Raw genomic sequence first — 24,468 nt, 5'->3', positions numbered from 1 at the left:
TTGATTAAGTAATTACCAAATCCTTTGAGTTTGTCTGATATATATTAAGCAGTCAACTAATGATTTAGAAGCCTATCTCTAGGCTTTTCAGAGTCCCAGCTTGGGATTCACTTAAACCCGAAAAGCTGCATTCGGTGGGGTTTCAGGACATTCATAAGAACTAAACTAAGTTAGTTTTAAGAACTTAAATTATAACCATATCAGGACATGAAAGGAGACGATATAAATTGGTCATAAAACAAGATTCAGATCTGGCCCCTCAAACCCATTGACTAGAAGACATTCAAGCCACCCTTTCAAAATCAGGCAGTTGACTACAATGATTCAAACCATATGGTAGACTGTAAAATTTCACTCAGGAAAAAAAAAAACATATTCACACATCCTGCTTTTTGGCATCACGAAAGGTATATTACTACTCCTTTGCTCTTAGAGAATATCTTTTTGGAAATTTCAGCTAATTATTTTGTTGACTTACTGGTATTTTCTTTTGCTTTGTTATGTAGGTTATCTGTAGTTTAGGAAGAGGAGTAGGAATTCCAGGTTTATTTTCTGCAGGAGACTGCTTAGCTGCTTTAGCATTTGTGCCACAGGGAACCAGCAGGATTGACTTTTGGCAGAAATGTGGTGGAGGAAATAAAGGAATAGGACTCAGCACCATTTGGCTGGATACTATCTATGGGATATAGCCAAATTGCTTAATTCTTCTTAGTTTCAGTTTATTCATCTGTAAACGGAAATCATATTACTACTCTACCTACTTCAGAGGGTTTGGCTATTTTCAAAGTTTCACACTTTTTATTGTAGTTTTGTTATGTGTCATTCCTTCCATATTTTGCACTTGAATTTTAGAATTCAGACTCAGGGGAGGGCTCCCTATGTAGTCATGTTGGTTTCCATTGTTGCCTGAGTACATTTTAAAGCTTGCTGTCCTTCCTTTTTGAGCCGTCTTTCCCTTTAAAAGCTCTACTCATAGGAGCATATCACATCTTTGCCTAAATTAACTGGCTCATTGTAGGTACTCTGTAACTCTTTTGAATGAGTGGAGAATGAAATCTGATTTCCTAAAATACCCAACAATACCCCACATTTTATTCCTTGATTGTTAAAGTGCCTAGAAGTTTATTGCAGTCTCAGATTCCCAAGGTCCCCATCTCTTCTGCTTCATGAGAATGAGATTCAGGGCAGAGGTTTTCCTGATTACCTTTCTCAATCTTAAAATCAATTAAATTGGAGACAAGGGAAAGTCAAAAATTTATTAGATGGTCTCATTTTCTGAAAATGATATGCTCCAATTATTGAAATCTCTCCTTCATTACTCAACACTTTGGATCAGTGCTTCCTACACCTAGCCAATCATAAAAATTACCTATAAAGATATTTTGAAATAGATAAGTCCTGACTCAAACATAACAAATCCAAATGAAACATCTGATGTTTTTTGTTTGTTTGTTTGTTTGTTTTTAATTTCTCAACTGGTTTGGTATGTAGCCTGGTTGCAGAACTACTGTCTTAGAAAGCCAACCTTTGAGTCTGAATACAGAGAATACAGAGTCTCCCACTTGAAGTGAGCAAAGTGTTTAATAAAAAAGAGTTTTCTTTGGATGAGTCAGTGCATTTGTTTAAAAAGATTAAGATTATGTGAGTGGTGGGTAGATACCAAAAGCTACAAAAGCTAAAGAGTGGATGGAGCCACTTCATATGCATGTTTCTTGATACTGTTTCTCAGCTGCTGGAGTAAAGTAAGAAATAGATTCCTAGCCATAATGTATAAAAAGGACAAGATGCTACTCTCAAAAACAAGAGGTTAGAGAGGGAAGAAAATTTCTGTAGACAAAACATAACAGGAGGAACATCAAGAGACAAGCTGACTGATGCATGAGAAATTTACAATATAATTGACAGAAAATTATAGCTAGAGTTGAAGTGACAAATCATTAAATGAATATCAGAGAAAATAAACCAAAAATGATATTCCTTGGAGACAAATAACCCAGTAGAAGCTACCAAGAAACTGCTAACAAATGTTCATGTGGGAGAGAGAAGGAACTTCAAAGCAGGATTTGTGGTGACAAATGGTGACAAATAGTGAATGACAACTTCAACTTGAAGAAGAGACTATGATACATTCCAGGGTGTCAGCACAGGGGAATACAAAATAATGCACCAATAAAACTTGCCCAGAAAACAACGCAAGGGCATAAGTACCAAAAAATGTGGGCACACCCTGAAGAAACCTGGAGTGTTCAATCTAGTTCCCTTGAAAATACTAACTAGTATTCTAATTAAAAATATTCACCTTGCACAATCTTAAATGACACTGACGTCCTGCTAATCAAATGGAATCTCTTATTTCTTTTGCAAATGAACTTAAAAAATAATCTGAAACTTCAAACCTATATGACTAATGAAAATCAAAATAGATTATATCTTTGGGAAATTAAAAATATGCATTAAACTGTGCTATCTTGAACCAGTGTTTGATGTCATCCTTTTTTCTCATATACAGAAAAATGCTTCACTAATCCAGAATTAAAATTATGGCCACTCTGTGATCCAACACTGAGAACAAAGCAGCAAGTACAAAAGTCCTTTGGAGAGACAAAAGAAGTGTCATGAATGTGTTTCATTAAAGCTTATATAGTTCCCACTTAGGGGAGACTGTCTATTTCTTCTTGTGAAAGAGTGGGCACATACTCTGCACATAGCTAGCAGGTTGGATTATCTGGTTTCCCAACTAGTATTAGTTGAGGGACAAGTGATTGAAAGGACACAGTACATCAGTTCAAGGTGACACGCTGATTGTTGCAGGAAGTGACAGCTGACAGCAAATGAGAGATCATAGAAATGATAAAACTGAAACTCAAGAACAAAAAAGCACAACAATGACCTAAAGTTGTTTAACACATGGAATAGCTCTATGCATCTCAATTATTCCCACAGTATCACTGAATTATAGCATGCTATCAAAACAGATGATTATAATGATGACCCTGAGCCATCAAGGAAAAAAAAATAAATTTGGTTCCAGATGCATCATTTAAGGTGGCAGGAAAATCCGCAATAAAACTTTAGAAGGATCTTCATCGAAATGATTATGTTTTTAAATTTTAGTGCTTAAAGTAATAAAACCTTACTATTAAAAAATCAACTCTTAGAAATGACTCATTTTTTGCCATATTCTTAAAATGCCACATCATATTTCTGCAGTCCTGAACTCTCTTATAAGTTCTAGACCAAGGTTGCAGAAAGTTTCTCAAACGTCTTTATTTACATGTCCCACTGGTTCTTCCTATTGTATCCCCCAAACTAAATTATGACATCAGCCCTCAAAGCATCTCTTCATATCACTTGAATACCTTGATCTATGCAGTCATCCAAGTCAGAACTTTTAAACCTACTCTTGATTATTCCTTCTGCCTCTTCCTTACATTTAGTTATCAAGTTTTCTCATCCTAACCCAGAAACATATTTTGCATCAATGTCCCTATTTCCCATCCACTCCCTTTACCTGAGCCCCTCTTTGTCACAAACATGCTATGGTAGTCACACCACATCATGTGTCATTCCCAGACACCCACATAAATTTTCATTTTCATGTCTTTTCTCCTGGCTCATCAGAATGAGTTTTGTGCTTTCTTAATTATATATCTTGCTTTGTATGTATTTATTTGTCAGTCTTCCCTACAAGTCAGTAAGATTTTTGAGGATAGGGACCATTTCTTAGGCACTCAGTGACTATCAGTTGACATATTTACAAAGTAGCTAATCTGTGCCAAACAGTCTGCTAGGCAGTGGAAGTATGGCAGAAATAAGACAGGCCTCAATCTTAATAGAATGAATACTATGGAGAATTAAAACAGGTTTACAAATTCTGTTATTGTAGTACTTCTATATCTAATATCCACTCTTTACAAAAATAGCATATGAGTAATCAGTCAAGTTTAAAATACCTTGCTGTATTTGTACTTCCATATAATAGTCTTTTTATTGGATCATCTTATTTGTTCTTCCCAACAGCTTTCTGATAGGCTTCTTTATCATTGCTACCATGCTAAAGAAGTCAAGTCTTACTGAGGCTCTAGAATTTCCCACAAGTTCTTAGTGCTAGGATATGACAGATACAAAAGCAAAACATGTTATCTGACTTAAATCTAATCTTATTTCCACTACTCCTCAGTCCAACTACTTGCCCATCAAAACATGCTTTGATCAAATATAAAAAATCTTAATCTAGAGGAAGGCAAACATTTAGTGAACAGAAACTACTTTTGATTTTCTTTAACTGTGGACAAATATTGGCCATTCCATCTAAAACTGGAGACTGTATCAGTTGGGGAACTGATGGGAATCAGATGGTTCACTCAGGAAGCTCAATGAAGGCATTCTTTACAGAGAGGAAAAGAAGGCCAAGTGACAGATGATGGAACACCCAAGGCATAGCAATAAGGGGAAGCTATTATTGAGACATGAAGGGGCAGGAGATGGAATGATTGTTACTGGAACACAGCAAAGGCTACAACAAGAGAAGGGGAACCATCAGAGAGAGATGTAGCCATAGAAATGGAAACACAGCCACTGACAAAATCATGGTTCATCAGGAGAGAGCAGTAAAAGGAATATTGATAGACCTCTCTCCTACCTTCCTCCAATCTCTTGCCAGCACCTGCCATTAGTGGAATCCAACTGGAAGTCAGAGAAAAATGGAACCCAAAAGTGTAGTGATTGAGCTCAGATAATTAGAGCAGAGATCAGAGTTGAGAAGAGTAAACAATGGAACTGAGTGGAAAACCGAAAATAATCAGCACAGAAACTCCTTAGCATGTTGGAGAAAGGAAGCATGCCATTCTCCCATCAGTTCTTGGAATGTCTACGGTAATTGGAAATGAATTATGCATAGAAAAGAATAACTTAAAAGATATAGATCTAATTTTAACAGTTGTTTTCTCTGAGTGGTAGGCTTATGAGTATTTTTTTGCTTTCTTCTTTCCACTTTACTAGATTTCCAAATTTCTGTAATGGGTATTGGTGACTTTTGTGATAGAGGAAATATAATTTACTTTTAAAAGTTGAAGGTAGGAGTTAGATAGATAATATATTTAGGTCACATACGAGGCAGAAGATCACAATACTGTCATAACATTGTTCCTTCCAACCTAGTATTCCATTCCTAACAAGGATTTTTAAAATGATTTCTAGGAAGTATAACCACCTACTTGATGTTGCTCTCAAGAGGATAAGAATGACAACCATCTGTGAAATAAGAGGTACCAACATGGAGTCGAAAGTTCTGTTTGTTCCTAGACTCTGCTATTTATTAGTTTCGTGATTTGGGGCAAAGTGCAGAAAATCTCTGAGCCTTATCTACAAAAGATGATTATTATTAAATTATTATTATGTAAAGTGATAACAAGAGTATACTGGATACTATAAGTTGGTGGTGTTTTAGAATGATGCCAAGCCATAGATGGTAGCCATCACCCTATACAGATGTTCAACCCAATATATTCATTTGCACCACCTTCGTCTAGATAGGTTTTCAGTCAGCTGGCAGAAGAAGAAACTATAATAAAATTAGTTAGATAGGATTAAAATTTAGGGTAGAAAAACAGTCAAGGGAGAAAAGTAAATATTCCAAACAGAGTCAATACAATTGCCATGACTGAGCATAAAGTCTTATTCTAAGTTTTCCATCAGCCACTGCAGAGGCAGTTAGAAAACTCAAATTATCAGGTAGAAGGAAATAGCCAATGCCTAAAGAGACACAAAGGTTTCACCAGAATCAAACTCTGATTTTTTTTTTTTCCCTGTGTGGGGCATTATGCAGAGGAATTAGATGATATAATGGAAAATGCTCACAAATGATTTTTCACAGCAAGTCAAGAAGTGGTTTCCATATGGCTATTTTTTTATAGTGACTTTTATGAAAAGTCAAGGAATTAACATAAATCCAGAAGTCAGTGAAGGCAATTTTGAAAGGACTCAAATGAGGTGAACCAAGATTATGGTTTTCCAGTTATTCTATTTTTCCTTCTTTCCCTCATTTATCCCCTTTCCACTCTGATTTCCCTCTTTATGCTCTCTTCTCCTTCACTCCTTCTCTTCCTCTCTCCCCTCTTAAATTCACTTAGAGATAAGTAAAGAAAGTGGTTAAAAATATGGACTTTTAGATATATTTACTTGTTTAAATCCTTATTTCCATATTTACTAGTGATTGACCTTAGATATATTAATCTCCCTGTCTGTTTTCTCATCTGTAAAATGGCATTATCATAGTACCTACCTCATCAGATTTGTGAAAAGATTAAATTAGAGAATGCATGCAAAGTTCTTAAAACAGTGCCTAACACATGGTACGTAGCCTATACAGGTTAATTATTATTATTATTCATTTACTTGGTCATTCATTTGCCAAATTATTGAGGGCCTATTATGAACCCAATGATGTGCCAGGAAACACATCTAATGGTAGATGCAGCCACATGAACAAATAATTCTAAAACAAATTAAAGTTATAGATTAACGTTACAGATGGTTATAAGCCCAGTTTGGTGGATAGAAGAGCGTGAATCAAGGAAAGCTTCCTGGGGGAGGTGATCCCTGAAGTAAATAAGAGAAACCACTTACATAATGCATTACCCTGTTCCAGGCATTGTTCTAGATACTTGTGTATCTTAATTCATTTAATCCTCCCAACAAATCTGTGATGTGCTGTGTTGGAGATTGAATCACAACACCCTTCCCCTCATCCCCCAAGACATGTTCAGGTCCTAATCCCTGGTGCTATAGGTGTGAACTCATTTGTAAATAGGACCTTTGAAGCAATTATTTGTTAAGGTATGCCCAAATTGAACTGAGGGTGGGCCTTCATCCAGTATGGATGAACTCCTTATAAAGGAAGGAAATTGAAAGCAGAAAAAGAAGCCACTGGGAGCAGTTGGAAGCTGGAACCACAGAAGAACCCAGAAGATAAAGGAGAAGACAACACGCTGTGTGCATTGCCATGTGACAGAAAAGCCAAAGATCAACGATTGCTGACAGCCAGCCTCAGAATACCACGGTCTTTAGGGAGAAAGCATCACCTTCGTAAAGCCTTGACTTTGGACTTCTCCTAGCCTCAAGACTGTGAGTCAATCAATTCCCATTGTTTAAACCAACCTGCTGTACAGTACTTGTTTTAGCAGCTTGCAAACTAAAACATACTGTCATTATTTCTGTTTTATCAACAGGGAAACAGAAGCAGAGAGAAATAAAATAACTTGCTGATGAGCACATAGTTAGGATTTGAAAGAGTTGAACAGCTGTGTTCTTAACCAATATAATAATGCCTTCCATGCCTTACATTTTAAGGGATATGTGGCAGTTATGCAGGCAGAGTAAGGCATGTCTCCCAAGACACAGGTGCAAGACACAGATGAAGGGAACAGCATGGTGCAGGGGAAGAAGGTGAGCATTTCTCAGCAGCAGGTGTGTGAAGAATGTAGCAGGAGGAGGTACTAAGTGAAGAGGTACAAGGAATGCCAAGATCATGAAAAGCTTTATATACCATGCTAAGAGCTTGCATTTTATCCTGTTGGACCTGAGGATGATGGTGAATTTGAAACATGCCAATTGAGCAAGAATTTTGCTTTGTATAACCTTGCGCGAGTTACTAAATATCTCAGATTCAATTTCCTTAGGAGGAAATGGGACAAATAAAATATACACTTCAGGAGAGCAATGATGTATGCATGTATGTAAAGTACAGGGTAGCTAGTTAGGCACTCAAAACATGATCATCATTCTTTCAGAACACATTCCAGGCAAGCTGAATGGAGAAAGAGCAGACGTTTTCCCAAGGGTGCATGGGTGCCAAATGAAAGGTGCAGGAGCCAAATTCTACATTAAGCAGGTAAAAATATCATGAATTAAAAAACACACTGGGAAATCCCTTAGGAAGTTGCTGGCATTATCACCTCTCAGTAAGTCCTACATTCAAGAAATAGAACAGATCACTGCTGTTTTTGTTGTTGAAGTAGTTCTATCCATCTCTGTCTACTTCTCTGTGTGTCTGTCTCTCCTTCCATCTACCCCTGCTTAAAGAGGATAGTGGAATTCGCATAAGTTAATCGAACACATAATTCAAGTCTTTTGTAAACAAGCCAAAGGGAAAACCATTATATGGTTTGCCCATTAAGAGAAGAAATCTCTGCAGTAAATAACCTGTCATCAACTGAGTCAAAATAAAACTTTCTTTATACATACTTGCATTCTCATAGATCCCTGGGAATAACCCTTTCTGCAGAAGACAAAACAGATTCAGAAAAGGGAAATGACTTGTCAAAAGGAGCAGAGGTGGTAGTTTCAGAATTAAAATCAGGACTCCTGCTATGAAACCCAGGACATATCTTTCCCTCCCCACAGTGCTTCCTCTGACTTTCTCCCACTGGGAAGAAGCATTCGTACTGAGATGCTGAGCATCTCACCTAAAACCTTCAGAGAGTATTGATAGGGATGAGTCATGAGGGCTTCAGAGCTAATAAAGCAGAGGAAAATAGGGAGAGAAACATGAAAGGGATTCAATAGACTAAGATTTATCCCAGAAGAAAAGCCTTCGTTGGGAGAAAATAAAAGGAACTTTAAATTTAAGGACCAAACTCACCAAATAGCTAGAAATCACTACCACACTATTTCTTGTCGTGAAACGTCACTGAAGAAAACTGAGACAAGATAGCTATAAAGAGAGAGCAGCACAAGAAGACTATGATAAATGGAAGCAGGTGGGTTGGATGATGTGGAGATAGGAAATGTTCTGTCTACCCCTGTCTGTCTTAGGAAAGTCCTGAAAACAGATGGGCACTTGGAAACATTTTAATGCTTCCTAAACTGATCACATTATACACCAAGAATGGAGGTGAAGAAATGCAGTTTGAAAAGATGATTTCAGGAAGAAAGACATTTTTGTTATACTCTTTATATAATTTTTACGATGAGGTTGATTATTGAAATAGAGTTTGGAATATAAAGTTTCATCATGATTAAAAAGCATGAAAAAATTTCTCTAGAGAAAGAAAAATAGCAATTACACATATTGGACAATACTTTTTGCTGCAATGCTCTCCTTGTGGGAAGGGTCAATGTTACCCTGCTCACCCAGTTGTCATGGAGCTGACAAGTAGCAGAACCGCGATTTAAAACCAGGTCTAAAGCCTTCAAATCTTTCTTCCATAAAATATTTAAAAACAAACAGATGATTTCAGAGTTCACGTAATAAACTGGAGACTCACGTGTATCAGGAAAGGAAAATAAAAACTTATTTAAAAACAGAACAAGATAAGAACACCACAGCAACAACAACAACAAAAATGCATCTGCCCCATGAGAAAATTTTTCCTTTTCTGGTTATTGGAAATACAAGCGGGATTTTTCAAGTCCAAATTTTTTGTCTTGAGTTCCTATTGGAGATTGAGTCATGTCCCCTACAAAAGACAAGTTGAAGTATTAATTGTGTTCTTGTGAGTGTCAACCCATTTGTCAATAGGACCTTTGAAGATGTTATTATTAGTTAAGGTTTGGACTCATTTGTGAATAGAGATCTTCAAAGATCCTGTTTAGTTGAAACCAAATTGAATCAGGGTGGACCTTAATCCATTTGGCTGAAGTCCTTAGAAGGAGAGGCAAGTTAGACATAGACACAGACAACTGAGTTAGAGAAGCAGAAACCAGAAAGGGAAGATATGTGATGGAGGCAGAGATGCAAGCCAAGGAATCCCGAGGATGGTGGCAAGCCAACACCAGAACGCTACAGACTCCAGCAGAAAGCAGGGCCTGCTGAGATCTTGATTTTGGACTCCTAGCCTCTGAAACTGTGAGACAATAAATTCCTGCTGTTTAAGACAACACATGGTGTATTAACAGTCATAGTAGCCCTGGAATACTAAGACAGTTCTTATACCCTAAGAATAATCCATTCCCAAGAGATTCAGTTTTTGTGCAGTAACAAACAACACCAAAGTTTCAGTAGATTACAAAAATATTTAATTCTCACCTGCTTTACATGTTGGTGGCTATGAGTCACCTACGTGCCTGCATGTTGTAAGTTTTCTGATTCCATGATCCCAGGGATGAAGCAGCCCCTTTTTGGTACATCCAGTTCTCATGGCAAAGGGAAAAGAGTAAGAGAGTGAAGGACACCCAAGAAACCTCTTATAGCTTCTGATGAGATGTGGCTTAAATGAAGTCTATTCATACTGATTGACTAAAACACACCATGTGGCCAATCTCAACATCAGTGTTAAGCAGGGATGTGCGCATTCCCATGGAAAGGGCAGGGGCTAAGGATGTATAAACCTCTTACATGGATGGAGGGAGCAATTCATTAGAAGCAATAATACAATCTATGGCAGTATATCCACAAATATTGACTTCCTTCCCACAAGCAAAATTCACCCAACTCCTCTCCATGGAAGGTGCTCTAAAAGTTTCACCCATCCACAGCATTTAAATGATTTCTAGGATCTCTTCCTGTCTAACATTTATAGATATGGTTCCACTTGATAGAGAGTCCTGTGAATTAAAAAAGCAAGTTGTTCACCATACATACAACACATATTGGCCAAAGAGAGAGAGTAGAAGAAAAGCCAGTGTTGTTCAGAAAAAAAGAACTTCAGGCACACAGCAGTGCTGGTCCAAAGCAATTTTGCAGTCTGGGAGGTCCTTCCTGCTTCATTATCCTCCTTGGCCATATCTGAATAAGGGTATGCCTCAACCTCTCTCAACCTGTAGACAGGTGGGGAAACCTATAGAGGTGGGAACAGAAAGATCACTTTACATTTACAGCAGTTACTTTATTTTAGGGAGAGGAGGTAATTTGTGGATTCTTTACAAAGTTTGTTTTTATTAGAACAATTGTAGGTTTAAAGAAAAATCAGGTAAAAAATATAGCATTCCCATATACCTTCTCCCTGCTACCCACTGCCATTTTTAACACTTTGCATTAGTATGGTACCTTGTTACAACTGATGAAAGAATATAGTCCATAGTTTACATTAGGGTATATTTTTTCCCAATATACCACCCTATTAACACCTTGTATTAGTGTGATACATTTTTTATAATTCAAGAAAGGACATTTTTGTAATTGTACAATTAACTATAGTCTATCGTTCAATGTAGGGTTCACTGTATTGTATAGTCCTATGTTTTATCTTTCAATTTTTATTCTAGTAACATACATATGAACTAAAAGTTCTTCTTTTAACCACATTCATATATATAATTCAGTGCTGTTAGTTATACTCATAATGCTGTGCTAACATCACTACCATTCATTTCTAAAACTTTTCAATCAACCCAAATTGAAATTCTATACAATTTAAGCATCAGCTCCTCATTCTTTAAACCCAACCCAACCCCTGGAAACCTATATTCTAGATTCTAACTCTGTAAGTTTGCTTATTTTAATTATTTCATAACAGTAAGATCATATAATATATATCTTTTTGTGCCTGACTTATCTCACTCAACATAAACAGCCACATACCAAGAGACTAAGATGTTAATTTCATAGTGCTTGCTTGCCTCAGTCTTTATGAAGAGCACAGGATTCCAAACTAATGGACAAGTTCCTACTTATGCTCTGAGTCTTTCAAAGGAGAAAACCTCCTTGGCCACCTGACCAAAAGGAGCAGCAATAGCTGATCATAAGCCCAGATGCCAGGATGAGTTTCTTAATTGAATCTCATATTGCGAGAAGAGCTTTGCTTACTATAGCAAAAGATGTGTACATCAGCCTTTTCCTTTAGGATGCATATGTCTTACATGCTTGGGGACTGCTGTGCAGGGATGCCTGATGTGGCTTGGCGAGGCAGGGTATACATGGCCCTCAAGAGCTGGTCTACAGTCCTTCCTGCTGCTTGCAGCCCACTCAGCAGAGCACCATTGACTGTGGCTGGGGAGTTACAGATTGTATGTTCTCCTGCAAAGAAGAGTTGTGGAATTGGCTGTGGGGCACCTGGAATTGAGGGGCTGGGAGTAATTGACTGAGCCATTAAATCATAGTCTTTTCAGATGATCCTGTAGCTACATAGGAATAGTAGCCCCGAGCTCAAGGATCAGCATGCCAGAGAGACACCACAGTCTCCTTGGGCTGGGACACTGCACTGCTACCAAACATCCCTTTCAGAATGGCCAATCATTGGCCAACAATCACATCATCACTTACGTCTTCCATGATGCCAACAGCTTCTCCCGCCACTAGTGCCAATAATATTGGAGTTTTATAGAGGCTCCAGAAGAGGAAGAGCTCACCTCTGCCGGCAGTTGTGCTGCCAACATGCCCAAACAAATTGACACTTGGATCCCAGAACACTCGGTCAAAACACAGCACCACCTTGTTAAGATTTCCAAATTCCATCCTCTGGACTGCAGATGTTTCCCACTCAGGAAGAGTTGTCACAAACTGAACACCAGGGAGCTGCTGCTTCAACACACCTAATAGAAGGGTAAAGAGAACTGCATTTGACTTGTGGATATTCACAGTTATCACTTCACATCCCGAAGCTGCATCACCAACATGCCTAACTGCTGTATTCAATTCAATGTCTAGGCCTTCTGCTAAAGCCACAGGCACATGAGTAGCCATTCCTCGCTGTCAGGTGGCTGCCAGTGAACTCAAAGTCATCATCCTGATTCCAATGTTTCAGAGAGAGGGTACAGAGAGGTTTGGCATTAGCAAATGCAAAATTTGCAAAACGCCATTCAAATATTTTTCTGTCCTTGATGGATATAACTCACTTGGGGGATTAGCTTCTAATTCCTGAATTGTTTCTTCTAGTTTTCTTTGTGTAATATGTGCTAATTCATCATATTCCTTGCACAGGGCAGTCAGATCCCTATGTTTTGCTTTTCACTAAGAATTAGCAGTGGTATCTCTGGGTGGCTTCACTTCAGATGCGTCCTTGTACTGCTGATAGAGTTCTTTAACTTTCTCTTTCAAATTTACCATCTTATTAAGAAATTCTTTCAATTCTTCCTAAGTTTTCACGGTCTTCTTCCAATGTTCAATCTGCTCATCTTTGACGTGCTTTTCTTGTAACTGAATGACAACTTCCAATGCCCAGCCAAGTGACACTGGCTTATTATTGAGGACATTGAAGTCCAGTTGATGGCTAAAATAAGATGTAGTATCTAGCAACCTCTTAAGCTCTGACTCTATCATCTCATCTTTCTCTTTAGGAATAGGTTGTCCACTGGTTTCATAAAGGGGGCATTTTTGCTTGATCTTGGCCAGTTCCATATTTATTTGTTTGCTGACCACAGCCATGGGATCCCCTTCAAAAGCTGTTACTACCATGGCTCCAAGACCAGCTACATAGTTTCCTTTGACAAGTGTAGCAACTCATCCACCCACATGATCCTTGCCTTCAAAAAGTGTGTCATCCATTCCCAAGCTTGGCAATTGGCTAGCTGCTGCCAAGCCTGAGACCCCAGAACCTATAATTATTACCTTTTGTGTCTTTTTTAGTTGGTAGGGGTTTCAACCTCTTACTCTTATAGATGCTGAAACTGACAAGACGGTGCCCTCTAAATAACTGTGAACTTGGCGGACAAGCACAGTATTACTGTTATAAGGCGCTTCTAACTGTTGGAGAGTAGCCTCAAATGTCAGTTAAATCTTTGGGTTATCCAACCACAGCTGAAATGTGCAGTTTCTACTGAACAGACAAAGTCTGGGTCTGCTGTGGTCCACTGATGATATCTGGAAAATAAGCTGCTGCTTGAGAAGTCATCGGGTCATGAGGAAGTCTACTTTGGAAAGTTGCACCCTCCACACCAGATGGTTGTTCATTTTCTTCCTCGGGTGGGTCTTGAGGAGATGGTGGGGGAAGCTTCTTTTCCTTCTCTGCTTTAGCATATCTCTCTTTCTTCTGAATAATACTCAGCTTCTGAGAGGTTGCCTAAGCTTTCATCCATTTCTCTGTACTCTACCTTTGCTTGCTTGTCCCGGCTGGCCCATTGCCCCTCCGGAGTCTCAGCTATTCCCATTTCCATGGGGGTGACAGGACCTGTATGAGGCCCTAGAGACCCGGGCAGATCGGCCAAACCCCTGGGGGGCAAGGCCCGTAGAAGCTCCTTCTTGTGGGCAGTGTTCTCCCCAGCTGCCCCCGGCCTGTCCTCAGCAGGGCCCAGCAGAGCCCAACAGGCCGCTGGGCAGAGCGGCAACTTCAGAACCATTGTCAGCACTGCTCACTGTCCCTGCACGGACTTCTGACCACCGCTTTCTTCCCGGACAACATCTCCGGCAGTAGAGGCCACTTGGACTGTGGGTCCGTGGGTCCGGGTAGCTTCACAGAATCTAGCTCCATGCAGCCCACGCCTACCAAACACAGCAAATATCTCTTTGAGACTCTGCTTTCAGTTCTTTTGGGGATATACCTAGTAGAGGGATTGCTGAGTCATATGGCAATTCCATTTTTAGCTTTCTGAGGACCTGCCGAACTGTCTCCCACAACAACTGCACCATTTTACATTCCCACCAACAATGAATGAGTGTTCCTATTTCTCCACATCCTCCCCAACACTTGTAATTTTCTATTGTTTTTTTTAAATAGTAGTCATTTCAGTGGGTGTGAAATTGTATTTCGTTGTACTCTTGATTTGCATTCCCTAACAGCTAGGGAATGTTGAGCATCTTTTCATGTAGTTTTTAGCCATTTGTATATCTTCTTTAGAGAAATGTCTGTTCAAGTTCTTGCCCATTTTCTTTTAAATTGGGTTGTTTGCCTTTTTATTGTTGAGTTATAGGATTTCTGTATATATTAGGGATGTTAAACCTTTATCAGATATGTGGTTTCCAAATATTTTCTTCCATTGAGTAGGTTGTCTTTTCACTTTCATGCAAAGTCCTTTGACGCAAAAAGTTTTTAATTATGATGAGCTTCCATTTATCTATTTTTTTTTCTTTTGTAGATTGTACTTTGGATGTAGTCTAAGAAACCATTGCCTAACACAAGATCCTGAAGTTACTTCCCTATATTTTCTGCTAAGAGCTTCATAGTCCTGTTTCTTATATTTATTCCATATTTGATCTATTTTGAGTTAATTCTTGTGTATGGTGTGAAATAGTGGTCCTCCATTCTTTTGCTTATGGATAGCCACTTATCCCAGCAACATATGTTTAACAGACTATTCTTTCCCAATTAAGTGGACTAGCAGCCTCATAAAAAGTCATTTGGTCATAGATGTGAGGGTTTATTTCTGAACTTTCATTTTGACTCCTTGGTCTGTTTGTCTATCCTTATGGCAGTACCATGCTGTTTTGATAACTGCAGCTTTTTAATAAGCTTTAAAGTCAGGAAATGTGAGTCCTCCAACTTTGTTCTTCTTTATGAATGTGGTTTTGGCTATGCAGGGTCTGTTATCCTTCCAAATAAATTTGATAACTGGCTTCTCCATTTCTGCAACGTAGGCTGTTGGAATTGTGATTGGGATTGTGTTGAATCTGTAAATCATTTTGACTAGAACTGACATCTTAACAATATTTAGTCTTCTAATACATGAGCATGGTGTGTCCTTGCATCTGTAGATCTTTGGATTTCTTTTAGCAGTGTTTTGTGGTTTTCCACGTACAAGTTCTTTACAGTCTTTATTATATTTATTCCTAGATATTTTGCTATTGTAAATGGAATTTTTTTCTTCTTTTCCTCTCAGAATGCTTATTAAGAGTGTACAGAAATGATACTGATTTTTTAAATGCAATTTTGTTGAGTTATATTCACATACCATATAATCCATCCAAAGTATACAATCAACAGCTCACAGTATCATCAAATAGTTGTATATTCATCATCACAATCAATTTTAGAATATTTTCATTACTCTAAAATAAATGAAAGAAATAAAAAGAAAAAGAACACCCCAAACTTCCCATACTACTTACCCCCCCCATTATTTATATATTTTTGTCTTTATTGCATTATCATCTGCCCATACACTGGGTAAAGGGAGTGTCAGTCACAAGTTTTTCACAATCACAGTCACATGATAAAAGCTATATAGTTATACAATTATTATCAATAATCAAGTCTACTGGATTACAGTTCAACAGATTCAGGTATTTCCTTCTAGCTATTCAAATACACTAGAAGCTAAAAGGAATATCTATATAATGCATAAGAATAACCTTTAGAATTACCTCTAGACTATTTGAAATCTCTTAGCCACTGAAACTTTATTTTGTTTCATCTCTTTTCCCCCTTTTGATCAAGAAAGGATTCTCCATCCCACAATGGAGTCAAGTCCCATATCACCAGGGAGACTTTCATCCCTGGGATTCATGTCCCACATAGGGCAGTGAGTTTATTTACAGAGTTTGCTGAGAGAAAGAGGCCACATCTGAGCAACAAAAGAGGTTCTCTAGGGGTGACTCTGACTCATAATTGTAAGTATGCTTAGCTTCTCCTTTGCAGGAATAAGTTTCATAAGGGCAAGCCCCAAGATCAAGGGCTGGTCTTATTAAATTGGGAATCCCTAATGCGTGCAAGAATTTCAGGATTCCCCAAGTGAGGAAGTTTAATATTTCTGCATTTTCCCCCAGTCTCTCAAGGGGACTTTGCAAAAACTTTTTTTTTTTTTTTTCCCAAAATACTGTGGGGTATATCAAGGTATTTCATTAACCTATGCAGAATAACAATATCTCATTCCCTATTCTAGGTTGCATGTAATTATGTTGTTTAAATAAACTGACCATATGGATTAAATTAGAAAATGTGCTATAAAGAATGTAAATTTTGTACCAAATAAGCAGCTCTTAAATAACAGTTAAAACTCAGCAATAAATGTGACTGCTATAAGAGCTTACAATCTATGATCTTTTACAGTAAGTCTTATTGAACATTCAGTACTCCTGTATTATCGATCATCCAATCTCTGTCCGTGTTCTATCCCCTGATAACCTATATTCAATTATCAGGACTTACACATTATAGTTAGTTTATATTAGTGAGGTCTTACAATATTTGTCCTTTTGTTTCTGGCTTATTTCACTCAACATAATATCCTCAAGATTCATTCACCTTAGTGCTTACCTCATAAATTCATTCCTTCTTACAGCTGTTCAATATTCCATGATATGTATAGAACACAGTTTGTCCTTCCATTCACCTGTCAATGTACCCTTAGGCCACCTCCATTCATTGTGAATCATGAATACTGCTGTCATAAACACCAAAGTGCAAATGCTTATTTGTGTCCCTGCTTTCAGTCCCAAATAACAGGGCCACAGGATTACATGGCAACCCCATACTACTGCACTGTTCTACAGTGACTAGATATATCTCTTGCTCCACATCTTCTACACATCTTCTCCAGCACTCTGTTTATTTTTAAAGCAGTTTTATTTGCACACTATACAATCCATCCTAAGTGAACAATCAATAGCTCCTGGTATAATAGCATAGTTAGGCTTTCACCACCGCAATCTATGTGAGAACATTTCCATTTCTTCTGAAAAAAAAAAAAAAAAAAAAAAAAAAAAAAAAAAAAAGGAAGAAAAATAAATAAATAAAAGAATAAAGAATAAAAAATGATAAAATAAAAAGGAGAAACCACAAGAGCAACAAGAATCCCATACCCCTCCCTTATATCTCCCTCTGTTGACATTTAGCTTTGGTATACTGTCTTTGCTACAATTAATGGAGGAATATTACAATGTTACTATTAACTATAGACCCTAGTTTGCATTGATTGTACTTTTTCCCAAATACCATCCCCTTTTAAACACCTTGCAATGTTGATATTCACTTGTTCTCCCCCATGTAATAACTTTTTTTATATTTCTACATTTAATCTCCATCATTGTCCACTCTAGTTTTTGCTAAGTTACACAGTTCCAATTTTTATCCTCTATCTTTCCTTCTGATGTCAGGCATAACCCACTCCTAGCCTTCCTCTTGCAACCATACTCACACTCAGCTTTGTTCATTATACTTACAATATTGTGCTACCATCACATAGTATTGTGCTATCCATTTCTGGATCTTTACAATCAATCCTGTTGAACATTCTGTACTCCTTTAGAATGTGGACTTATTTGTTTGTTGTTCTGTCTCCAGTCAGCTTTGTATGCCAATAGCCACACTTGTGATTCTGTTCCTGACCTTCCTGTCTCTAGAGAGAGAGCTGACCAGGTTTCCATGGCACCATACCCAGAATCTCTTTTCCCCTAAATTATTTTGTGCCTTGAAATGACTTGCTGTGCGCCCTTTTAATTCATTCAGAGGTTTAACAGAGAGTATGACAGCCAGATTCTTGATTCAGTTTCCCCCCAGGAGAGCTTTTAATTTGTCTTTGTTTTTCAAATCATTTTCAATTTTATCTTTTATTGGTTGGAAGTAAGAGACTGTTGCATCCTTTATTTATTAAAATTCCCTTCTCTTTCTCCTTTCACCCCTACTTGCCATGCAGGTAGTTGTTTTCTGAACTCATATTTTTCTTACAGTATTTTGTCAAATATAAATAATTACAACTGAGGATATGTTAGTACATTCTGTCTGTTAGCAGCTTTGCTGAAGTTCATTTGGGACATGACCTGCCTGCCACATTATGTATGATATGTTACTGAATGTTTTGCCTCTTTACAATACTAGGTTGCCATTTTTCTACCTTCCATTAACAAATTTCTGGTATCATGGTCTTATGCTGCACAATGCTAAAGCCAATGCCACCTATTTTAAGTTGTTGTTGATGTTGTCAAAACAGCACCCTACTTCTGGTACTAATTCCTTTATCAGTCAACTTTGCTGCACTAAGAAACAGCTCCAAAATTTCAGTGTCTTAATACAGTGAAATATGTATTTCTTGCTCAGGATACATCTCAGTAGCCTTGGGTCAACTTCTACAATGATACTACATATGTCTTTTCAACGTAGGGCCCAGAATGAAAGAGCAGCCATTACTGGGGACATGCCATTCTGACGGAAGAAAAAAGCAAGACTGCTGAAAGAAACTTGAAATGCCTCTTAAAGCTTCTGCTAGGTGTGGTATAAATAAAGCACAAAATGAGGCCAAGTTCAACCTTAGGAGAGGCAAGAGAGGAGGGATGCTAGTCCCATAGCAATGTGCGAGGATGTACAATTCCCTTACAAGGAAGGGACATTGAAGAACTGGGAATACATTCTACCATACTCTCTTTGCTATATTAGTCAATATAGTCAATTTTGAATCCTTCGTAGTACGTAACTCAGTACCTTATACATAATAAGTGCTTGACAGATATTTGTTGAATGGTGGGATTTTTATATGTTCATGTGGCAAGGGAGATGTGGAGAAGGAAAAAGGCATTCGGGCCAAGGCCAACTTACATTAACCCACATAAACATGATGCATCATGTCACTTTTCTATTTAGTCTTTGCTTCTTAATTAATCCTACAATGTCTTTCCCTGGTAGAGTATTGTTTATTTGATTGTTCCAGTAATGGTCCCCAGTGATTCATACCTCTCTATTTTCATGCCATTGGCAGTCCCTCCCACAGTGACTCTGGGCTTGTCTGTGTGAGCTGCTTTGTCCATGGGACAGTAATGAAGAAAACCCAAAAAGAGGTTTAAAAAGTGCTTATTCATTTGTATTTAGCCTCTCTGGTTGCTGGGAGCCCTTCTGTGATCATATGAAAAAGTCAAGGCTAGCTTCCTCCTGTGGGAAAGAGGTTCAGCCATCGCAGACCTCCCAACAGAGGGCCCCAGAATTGTGGATGAGGCCATCGCACATCATCCAAGCCCAGATGAACTGGCCAACCCAATCAACCCATAAAATTGTGAAAAATAGTAAATATTTGTTTTTTGAAGCCTCTGTGTTTTGTTGGAATTTGTTACACAGCCAAAACTAACTGATACAGCAGACTTTATTTCAGGCCTTGGTTTTCTGCCCCTCTTGGCTTGCCTTTGTTTCCCAGATAGATGTAATATTTCACACTGGAAACCAAATACATGATACCATTTATATGCTTCTGATGATGACAATGGTAAAATATATCCCTCCATTTATTCAAGCATCTACTCAAATGTTACTGTCTCAAAGAAGCCTTCTTTATCCATCCTAAAAATGTATGCATATCCCTCTGTCACTCTTTAACCCTACCCTACTTCATTTTCTTCATAGTATGTATCACTATATAACATTAATATGATATAAATTTTAAAGGTTTATTGTATATTTATATATTGAACATATTTCTATATACTACATATATGTATAATAAACATTGTAATATAAGTTTCATATGTTTGTTCATTGCCTGCATTTCTCCACGTGAATATAAGATCCACAAGGACAGATTCTACACTGTATCTCAAACCCTATTAAAATGACTAGCACTTACTAGGTACTCAATAATATTTTTTGAATGAATGAATATGGTATAGTAAACTCATATAAATAGACTCCTATAAAGCACATGTTCACAATTCCTTTTATAGATATACAGATTTTATACCCACTGCAATGGGGAAGACACTGATTTATTGCTTTTCTACTTTCAGTAGCAAATGAGAATCAGGAAGACATCTCTGAAACTATAGGCAAAGTCACTAAGAAAATGTATTCATATTGAAGAAACAAAACTTGCAAAAATAACACAACTGTCTTTTTCTTAGAATGAGGCACATTTGCATGCAAATGTTTATTCTTAAGGAACACAATACTCATGTTGAATGTTAAAACTGGGTCTTACTGTTTGATTTTGTCTGTAAGCATTATTTTAAAGCAGATCCAGCACGTAATCATAGCACACAGTGACATGTTCAATTTGACATATCAACTGTGGCTTGTTGAAATATAGCAGCAGTTATGAAGTTATGCAAAGAAAAATGTGATGACTCCATCCAAATATATATACACACACACATACGCATACACACACACATATATATATGTGTGTGTGTATACACCAATCCCCTAATTCTAATGCGGTAGGAATGTGGTATGCTGCAACCCATGAAGGATGCATAGTGCTAGGATTTAAAAAAATGGTGTTTATAAAATTACTTGAGTAATATAGTTCACTAATTTTCCCAAAAGCAGAAGCCCTGGGGCCTTGGTGGTCTCCCTAATAAATTACCAATCCATCACTCTGCATAAGAACATATTTGTTTATTCACAAGTGTGTTTTGCAAATCATCTCTTTAGACAAGAATACATAAGATTAGAGCTCACTCTTTTCTGAATGATGAAAAAATTAAAGAAATTAGATTTAGGAAAATATATGAAATCAAGGAACTCCAGTCAAGCCTATTCATTGACATCCCCTCCAGGGTTCAACGAACCTCAGGTTAAGAGTCATTGAATTAGGATTTAAGGTCCATTCTATGTTTCAATATGTTTGGTCAATATATTTTCTAGTCCCTCTTCCTCTGCTTACCTGAGTTAGGTCAGGACTCAATCCTGTGTCTCTTATCTTTTCATGCTATAGTCTCTCTCTAAGGGACTGCAACCAATCCTCTGATTCTAAATGTCTCTAAAAGTTGCTGTCTCCAAATTTGAGTATGCAGCTTGGTTAATCTGCAATTTCCCTCTAAGGCTGTCTTCTAATCTCCAATTGCCTATCTAACATGCACACATAGAAGAAAATCTCACAGGCATGTTTCCCACACATATGTTCCTCCTTCCTCTCATTAAATGAAACTTACTTCTATTCATTCAGCTAATCACATAGGAAATCTAGGTGTTGTCCTTGGTACTTTCCTTTCATTCAACATTTCTCTACCAATATTTCCAATTTTTATTACTTTTACCCTCAAGTTATAACTCAATTTTTCCTACTTACCTCCGCCTACAGGATCAACGCCTTGTTCCAGGTCTCCATTATCTCTTTGCCAAACTGCTGTGATTTCCTCCTAACTAGCACCCCATTTCCACTCAAGCCTCCCTCCATTCCGTTTTCCACAAAGCTGCTACAAGTATCTTTATACAATCCAGAATAGATCATGGCGCTCCTGTGCATGCGCAAATACGACATTCAATATTGTACATAAGCCTTAGAATCAAGTCCCAGAGCTTTGACATGGCATGTAAGCTCTGGACTTTATTCCTCCCTTCCTTCATCATCTCAAGTCACCCTCTCCATCTCAATTCTCTAACTATACAAGCTTACTGTCTTTCAGTTTCTTGAACAACTGAGGCTCTTTCCAAACTCAGGTCATTTACCCATGCTCTACCCTATACTGAGGATGTCCTTTTCTACCATTCAGTGAATGAATTCCTAGTTATATGTCAGGTCTAAGCTTAAATTGCACTCCCTCCAAGTAGCCTTCTTTACTCTGCAATGAAAATGAGCATCCCTTGTGTTCTGGTTTACTAAAGCTGATGTTATACAAAATACCAGAAATGGATTGGCTTTTATAAAGGTGATTTATTAGGTTACAAAGTTACAGTTCTGAGACCATGAAAGTGTCCAGACTAAGGCATCAACAAGAGAATTCCTCTCTGAAAAAAGGCCGATGGCATCCAGACCACCTCTCTTAGCTGGGAAGGCATGTGGCTGCCGTCTGCTGGTCCTTTGCTCTCAGGTTGCATTTCAAAATGGCTTTCTGCAAAACGTCTCTGGACTTCTGTCTCTCTTAGCTTCTCTCAGCTCTCTGCTTGGTTCTCCTAGGGCATTTCTCTCTAAGTGTCTGAGAGTCCACTCTTAGCTTCTATGGGGTATCTGCCTGCATCTCCAAGCATCTCCAAGAGTCAGCATCTGCGTTGGCTCTTCAGCTCTCTTAAGTATTCCAGTGAACAAATCAAGACCCACCCTGAATGGGTGGCGCACACCTCCATGGAAATAATTTAATCAAAGGTCTCACTCACAATTGGGTGAGTCACATCTCCATGGAAACATTCAGTCAAAGGTTCCACCTCAATCAAAAGACTAGTACTAAATCTAGTACTAAATGCTTGCCATACATTAAATACTCAATAAATGATTAATGAATTAAGTTGTGGCTATGAATTTGCTTATAGATTTGTTTATAATACAGAAACACTTATTGAGTTTCTATTATGTACAAGTGCTGGGAATACAGTGGTAACTAAGTCAATCCAACCCTGTCCTCATGGATTTTGCAGTCTATACCTACATAGTCATATTTCCTATCCAAAGCCTCAATTCTTAATCTTCCTTAAAAAAGAAGGATGCAATCAATGCACCTCACTTCCCCACTTGAAAAGAACAACAATTCATGATAGAAATACAAAGTGAAAATAGAAATTTTGCTTTCAATTCAAGCTACTGTCTTATTCATTTACATTTTGCCTATGCCAGCAAGTCAAAAATGTATGGATCATTGACTTTAATCTCAAATTTCTGTTCTGCATTTGTGCCAGAATTATAATGTTATTTATACTTTGCTTTTTGTACTTAATGGATATTAGTGTTCTGATAAATGCAATACAGTGGTCAATAACACACCAAAACCTGCCCATAATTGGCTAACTTGAGGTGCTGGGAAGTAAAAGGCTCTGCTTGCTAACTCTTAAATAATTTACCCTGTGAAAGTCTGAACATCGTTTTCTCACCAGATATAGGAATTTAGATGTTCAAATTGCAGTATTGTTAATGAGACTTATAACCCAACTACCCACATGCCCATCTAAAAATATACCACAATCAATAGTGGATTCTCTACTCCCCTCAAAATTTTATCTGATTCTTTCAGAGGGTTAGTATGTAATCTCAGAAACATTTTTTAGCCTGCTTCAAATTTTGTAAAACAATGCCTACTGTGTATTAGTAGACAAATGTATAGAAGCTAACCACATAAAACATATAAACAACTAGCAAATTATAGGGGAAAACAAACAGTACCTCAATTGGTTTCTATGTCATACCAGCTGCAATTCCTTTTCACTGCCAGGCATGATGTCAAAGTATGAACTCTGTCATTCAGACATCACTAATAATTAGCAGGTAGCATTTGACAGAATTTCATATAACCCCATAGAAGATAGCATGGTAAAATGGCTAACCACCTAAAAGATAAAAGCTTTGATACTTCACTAGTCTCTAAAAGACTACAGCATGGTAATAGAGAATCACTTTGCAATAAGACAAATAAATCTGAGAATGCATATACTGTAGTCAGTTTCATGTGGTTCCTAAAGAAGAATTTCCTGGAAAGGTTGTCAGTGTATGAAGATAATAAGGCCAGGAAAAAAACACATCATTCATCGAGTATAGCATAACAAAGCATGCCTTTCTGTGCTATTCTTGAGGAAATAATGCATGAAAAGAAAATAATCTATTCAAATCCATCGAGTTCACCACCCCATTCTAAAGCACCAAATGACTGATCAAAAGCCCTTTCAATTGGCATACTGCAATAAATGTACACAGCACCAGAGTAAATGAAGACTTCATGTGGGAATGAAAAAAAAAAAAAACAAGGGATTTTATGCTCAAGACCTGAGACTGAAAATCAGAAACCCTTGAGTTCCAATTACTGCCAACAGACTA

At 37.7% G+C, this 24,468-nt stretch overlaps 1 pseudogene; it reads right to left on the bottom strand.

Moving 5' to 3' along the window:
- Positions 1–11,795: 11,795 nt before the first annotated feature.
- On the bottom strand, positions 11,796–14,215 carry LOC119528562 (annotated as a pseudogene).
- Positions 14,216–24,468: the final 10,253 nt, after the last annotated feature.

The sequence above is a fragment of the Choloepus didactylus genome, chromosome 3, assembly GCF_015220235.1.
Source record: "Choloepus didactylus isolate mChoDid1 chromosome 3, mChoDid1.pri, whole genome shotgun sequence".
Taxonomy (NCBI): domain Eukaryota; kingdom Metazoa; phylum Chordata; class Mammalia; order Pilosa; family Megalonychidae; genus Choloepus; species Choloepus didactylus.
This window is presented reverse-complemented; position numbering and strand designations above follow the sequence as displayed.